Below are 6,757 nucleotides of genomic sequence, written 5' to 3'. Positions count from 1 at the left end.
ATGGCTCAATCCAGGCCTCAAAGTTGTTAGGACTTGGTCCGCCTTCTCTCACTATCTCTTAAAGTTTTTCTCTCTCTCTCTCTTTTTTTTTATTGCTTCATTTTTAGGAATGCTCTCTCCATAAACATTCATGGTGCAAATATGGTGGTGCAAATATGCCCTCCAAGATGTTTCTATCTTCTTCCCTCTGCAAATTCTTCAACTGCCTTTTTCATAAGAGTTAAAAAGTCCTGGATCTTATTTTCATTGGCTATCTTGGGACAGTTTACTTATCCCTGATCCAATCAAACAGTCCCATGAATGGAATGCCCTGACTGGTTATTCCCCGGGTCACATGTCCACTGCTGGAGCCAGGAGGTGGGGTCAGCTAGGGTGGCAGGGAGTGAGAGTGGGGGAAGGGTGGTTTCTAAGAGACAATGGTGTTCCATGTAGAAAAGGAAGAATGGAGGTTGCCGGTGAACTGAAACCACAATATCAGAGAAACAAAAACACATTCACCGTGGATTTCAGTTTCTCTAGATGCTGGTGATGCGTGGGTAAGAATAGAGTGAGCAGCCTTGAATCATTTAGGTCTCTTGCGTTTGCACCCGACAGAGAATCCAATTAGACCCGGCTTCACCAACAAAGAGAATTTATTGACTTACATAAATGAAAAGTCCAGAGGTAGGGCTGGCTTCAGGTAAGTCTAAGCCACCCGAGGAGCTGGCTTTTATAGTCTCTCCAGTTTTCAAAGTGGTGGCAGTTTTATCTCCAGATTCCACACAAAGGCTCCTGGCAATTCTGGGCTCTCTCCCCCCAAGGGGAGCAAATTGCTTCAGCCGGTAAGCACCTCACATCCTCACACCACACTGGGCATGATCCGGGGACAGAGAAGCTGTAGTATTTACCATACAGGTCCGGGGAGTGTCAGCCCTGTCACTAGCTCAAATTGGAAGGGGGTGAGGAAGCTTGGTATTAATTCTTCAAATGTTTGGTAGAATTCACCAGTGAAGCTTCCTTGTCCTGGACTTTTCTTTGTTGGTAGCGTTTTAATTACTAATTCAATCTCTTTACTAGTAATAGATCTGTTCAGATTTTCTGTTTCTTCATGATCCAGGCTTGGTCAGTCGTATGCTTTTAGATATTTGTCCATTTCTTCAAGATTGTCCAATTTGCTGGCATACAATTGTTTAGTCTCTTATGATTCTTTTTGTTTCTGTGGTATTAGTCGTAATGTCTCTTGTTTCATTTCTGATATTACGTATTTGAGTTCTTTCTTTTTTTTCTTGGTAAGTCAAGCTAAAGGTTTGCCGATTTTGTTTATCCTTTCAAAAAGCAGCTTTGGTTTCACTGATTTTTTTTCCTATTGTCTTTTTAAACTCTATTTCATATATAATTTCCATTCTGATCTTCGTTATTTCCTTCCTTCTGCTAGCTTTGGGTTTCATTTGTTCTTCTTCTAGCTCCTTGAGGTTTATTTGAGCTTTCTCTTTTTTCCTAATGTAGGCGTTTATCGCTATGAATCATTGGCCCAAATTGGATCACGAACTCGTTCCTGACCCACCTATGTGGCCTGAGGAATGGGATACATGATTGGCTTGAGCCTGTTATAGTCCATTCCTGGAGCTGGGGGCCAGGTCAATTCCATCTTGACCCCCAGTAAGAATGGAAGAGGGGTGTATCCACAAGGAAGATCAAAGTTCAGAGGGGAAGAATCCGTGCTGGGGAGGTAACTGGCAAATGTCTATTCCAACTCTTGAGTTTGACGTGTTCGAAACTCTACCAGTTGTACATTTTTGAATGGGAAATATTTATTAAAACTATATCCTGCTTGTGGCTCAGTGCAGAATATTTCTAAAGTGTACAGCTAAATGAAGAAGCATACATTGGTCGCAGATCTTTTTTTAATATGTATTTTCATGAAATTTCGTTGAGGGAAACATATGGGGCTTTGAAATGTCAGCACACTGGGAAGGAAGGCAGGAAGTGTAAAGAGTTTTGTGCTCCTGTCTCTTTTATTTACAGAGTGGGTTCAAAGTCGTGCAGGGTTAGCGAGGAAAACAAACACAATGGTCCATGCCTGCTTGCGATGACATCTGTCCACCAGGACAGTCACTAGCTTTTGGTTTTGAAGGGTTTTTGGTAGATGGCACAGGCGAGGGATGACATGTTTTCATCTCCAGAAGAAAGTTTGCACGAATCCTTTCAGAGCCAACCTCTTCTGTAATAAATAAACGTGCCTCTGCCAGAGAAAGCAACAAAGAAGCCCTCAGCAACTGACAGCTTAAGAGAGAGAGAGAGAGAAAATAAAATCACCAAGGCTAATGTCATTGCAAATGAGGGACAGCTTTGAAGGTTACATGATTAAAACTGCTCCGCGCAGACAACAGCAGGGCTCGGCATATGATGTGACTCACTGATCTGTTTTCCCACGTGGCAACGGCTGCAGAAAAATCCCCCATCTTGTCTCTCATGAGTCAGCGGAATTCTGCAAAAGTGTCACAAAATGTCAGTGAAAACATTTCTGCCACCAGGGCCCAGGAGATGATAGAAGTGGGGAGAGGGGATCCCAAAGGGAAGGGGTGTGCCTGGCCACCAGAGGTCTGCCACAGGTGAAGGAGGGTTCCTCGGCCGGCTGGTGCACAGCAGCTGACGGGGACAGAGACCCCAGCATAAGCCTGGGGTGCCCTGCCCAGGCTTCCTGGCTCCCAGCCACGCCCACAGAGCATGGACCCCTCACCAAGGACCCATAGTCTCCGGCAGTGAAGGGAGATTTCCTTTCTCTAATCCCAGATTCTTGCCAAGACCCTTTTATCTGTTGGATTTTCTGGGTCCAAGACTTGGGTCCCGTGAGATCCCAGGGGCCCACAAACTTGGCTGAGTCCCCCAAGAAAACGGTTACCAGCTCTAATGTTTATAAGGAGCATTTCCAAATCTGAATTCAGCAGTGCTCACATAAATGCCCACGGAGCATAGAATTATCCCGATTTCATTAACTGCTGAATTGATGAGTCATAAAAACGTCGCATTTGAAAGCCATTTTAAGGTTAGATTCTATTCCACTTCCAAAGAACTTCTGAGTGTATACGATGACCTGCTGAAATTCAGAGCCAAGTGTAAATTCACCAAGCGATTCCTTACCAAATGATTTCAAAAGCAAAAGTATAATAGCCCTTTAAAAAAGTCTCAGCCCAAATTACGTTTAAAATGGAAGATAGGTGCACTTAACTCTATTTGCTAGGATGTAAGGTGGGACCTTTAAGAGAAAGGAGAGTTTGGACTCAAATGCCCTTCAAACAGTCTGGAACCTGCTGAGTGTTTATGCACATGCGTGCTTAAGTCCAAAGGTGCTCTTGGCCATGAATCACATTAGAACCCACACATCCATACACTGAGTGCAGCAGCACAGGGCTCAGGGCATGCACAAACCTGAGTAGAGACATTCCCATTCGTTTAGTAACCAGTCAACAGATATTTATGTGCCTAGTATATTCCAGGAGGTGTTCTGGGGACTAAGAATTCAGCCATGAAGACAAATAAATCTCTGCACTGATGGAGCTTTCAGTCTAATGGGGCGAAGGACTATCACCAAATGTTAAATGTGTAGTACGTGAGGTGGTGGTAAGTGATAAGGAGAAGGGTAAAGCAGAGAACACGTATGAAGTTTGCAGTTTTAGACAGAGTGGCAAGAGAAGACTGCAGGGAGAAGGGGTTATTTGAGCAGAGAACTGAAATTGGTGAGAAAGAAAGGCCGCGATGTGAGGGAAAAGCATTTTTGGCAGAGGGAAAGGCAGGTACAGGTGCCCAGAGGGCATGAAATGTTTGGGTAGCCTGAGAAAGAGCAAGAGACCAGCACAGTTATAGGGGAGTAATCAAGGCTGGGGCTAGTATGGGATAAGGTCAGAGAGGCGTCTGAGAACCACACCCGGGAGGGCCTCCGGAGCCAGTTAGGGGGTTTGGACTTTATTCTGAGTGAGACAGGAAGCCGTTGGAGGTGACGGTGTGGCACGGCCTGATGTAGAGATTAACAAGGGGCGCAGACTGCAAGTGACAGGAGCAGAAGCGGGACCAGCATGGCGTCTGCTATTGCTATGGCATGACTAGGGCTACTGCAGTTGGCAAGGTGAGAGACACGGGCAGCTTGGACCAGTGTGAGCACGGGACGCAAATGATGAGGACTGACAAGAGGCTGGATCCAGTTAGACTTTCAGTTCTTACCTTTTTTTTTTTTTTTTCTGTGTAGACGCTTCCCTCCTCTCTCCACCCTTCTCCACTCTGTTCAGGGCACACAGAAGCAAAACAGCGTGGGGACGGGTGCACTAGGACCCCAGAAGCATCGGAACACTTTCAGCCTTCCCCGACAACAGGTGTTTCATCCTAGCCACTTTGCTGGGGACCATCTCTGGTCCCCAGAACCTTCCTGGGCTTCTGTCCTGGGAGAGGAGACAGACACCCAAGGTCAGAGCAAGGTGCTCACAAACACTAAAGAAAAAATTCCAGCTACCCTTGTTTTAGGAACCAGTTAGTCACTGGGGATTTGTTTTGTCCTTGCTTCCAGCAGCAGGCCCCCAGGAAGCTGTTATCTGAGGAACACTCGGCAACCCAGAGACTCTGATCAGTGTGGCCTCCACACTGGGCCACGGCACTCACCGCCGGGACCCACAGAACACATCTGAATCTGCTTTGGAGGATGTTTCTTCAAACCATGTTGGGCTTTTTTTCCTTTCAACTTGTTATTTCGCTAGAACTTCAGACACAGAAAAGTTGCAAGAATATGACAAAGATTTGTCACGCATATCCCCCAGATGTTTACATTGACTACATTTGTTTTATACAACCACACACGTTTTTTACGCGAACTTCTTGAGAGTCAGCTGCAGTGATTGTGACCAACTCCTCCCATTTTGCCTGGGACCTTCCTGATTTTAACATTGGAAGTCTTGCCTCCTCCAGGCCCAGGCCACCTGAGACAACTGGTCACCCTAGCTAGAGCCACAATGCCCCCTTACCTGTAAATACTTCAGCATGTGTGCACTAAAAACAAGGACATAACTATTGTATGGTTATCAAAATCTGGAAATGAACTTTGGTACAAAAGCCTCTTCAATCCACAGACTACATAAAGTTTTCAGATTTTGCCAGTCTTCCCAATCATGTCTTCCGTAAAAAAGAAAATCCCAGATCGTGCATTGGGTTCACTTGTCGTGTTTCTTCTCTATTCCTTCATCTGGACCAGTTCCTCAGTCTTTGTCTTTTGTGAGACTAATATTTGTGAAGAGTATAGGCCAAACATTATGTAGAATGTCCCTCAGCATGGGTTGGTTTGATGTTTTCACACAATTAGATTCAGGTTATTTGTCTTTAGCAGGAATCCCACAGAAGTGAGGCATATGGTGTTGATTTATGCCGGGAGCAGGCATATTGACTTTGATCACTTGATGGGGGGGGGGTTTCTGCCAGGTTTCTCCCCTGTAAAGTTACTCTTTTCCCCTTTGCCATTAATAAGTAGGTTGTAGGGAGTTATTTGGAGACTATGCATCTTGTTTCTCATCAGGCTATCGCATTTGTTTTAATATCCATTGATGATTCTTGCCTGCATCAGTTATTTTTATGATGGTTGCCTACTGACTGAACTTTATTTTTGAATATTTTAACAGTGGAGAATCTTCATGAGGAGAAGGGGCTTATGGAGGAGACAAGTTAGAGATAATTATCGTACCATGTAGCAGGGGATGGCAAGCTACAAGCCCCAACACCAGTTTTGCAAATAAAGTTTTATTGGAACACAGCCATGCCATGTGCTTCTCTATTGTCTATGACCTACTTTCACACTACAATGGCAGAATTGTGAGGTTGTAACAGAGACTATATGGCTTGAAAAGCCTAACGTATTTACTACCTGGTCCTTATAGAAAATGTTTGCTGACTCCTAATAAAAGGGGGAGACCTCCTCTGAATTGAATTTCAGTTCTGTTTAACTCACACACATAGGGAGCACTGATCTGCTCTGTAAGCCCTGAGGGGTGGGTAACGGGTAGTAGTGGGCATTTCTGCCCTAGAACTTAGAAATGTGTAAGGCTTTGCGCACATGGGTCACCACACATACTACAGAGGTGTCATGCCATGTCTTACTTAAGAGACATGAACTCTGTTTTTCTTTTAAAGTATAACTATAAATTACCAAGAAGGAAAATTACACCAAGACATGGTGATTAAATACAATTACTGTGATTAGCCTGACCCAAATCTTTGCATATCAAAGTATCGCCAAGTCGTGTAAGAATGTCCTCTCTACTTCTAGCAAATCTTTGGCACAACAGAACTCCAGGGATTAAAAGAACAACTTTCAAAGTGTGTAACATAAGGGGCGCCTGGGTGGCTCAGTAGGTTAAGTGACAGACTCTTGATTTTAGCTCAGGTCATGCTCTCAGGGTCAGGAGACGGCGTCCTGAGTCAGGTTCCGTGCTCAGCGGGGAGTCTGCCTGATTCTCTCTTTCCCTTTCCCTCTATCGCTTCCACCACCCCACGCTCTCTCTCTTTCAAATAAATAAAGAAATCTTTAAAAAAAGAAGTGGGTAACATGAAGACAGAATCTGTTTTGGCATTAGATTCAATAAGGATAAATAATAAGGGTTATTGGGAGGTTGAAAGTATCATCCAGTCATTTACATGTGAAATCACTTTTATTTCCAGACTGTATCTTGTTTACTAAAGCTTCAGGCAAGATTAGGCTAAACTGAATGTGTTGCTCAGAAGGCTCTGTTTTGTGATAGGAAGA

General features: G+C 44.4%; 1 long non-coding RNA gene across 1 annotated transcript; it reads left to right on the top strand.

The window, feature by feature from the left end:
* The first annotated feature begins 407 nt into the window (after positions 1-407).
* LOC141372583 (uncharacterized) lies at positions 408-5,767 on the top strand. The gene is made up of 2 exons (XR_012377873.1): positions 408-536; positions 5,637-5,767. It is a non-coding gene; the product is annotated as an uncharacterized lncRNA (long non-coding RNA).
* Positions 5,768-6,757: the final 990 nt, after the last annotated feature.

This window comes from Callorhinus ursinus, unplaced genomic scaffold (assembly GCF_003265705.2).
Source record: "Callorhinus ursinus isolate GAN/ISIS: 27379988/994484 unplaced genomic scaffold, GSC_fseal_2.0 scaffold4, whole genome shotgun sequence".
Classification (NCBI taxonomy): domain Eukaryota; kingdom Metazoa; phylum Chordata; class Mammalia; order Carnivora; family Otariidae; genus Callorhinus; species Callorhinus ursinus.
Note: the sequence above shows the minus strand (reverse complement) of the source record. Positions and strands in the feature narration are given on the sequence as shown.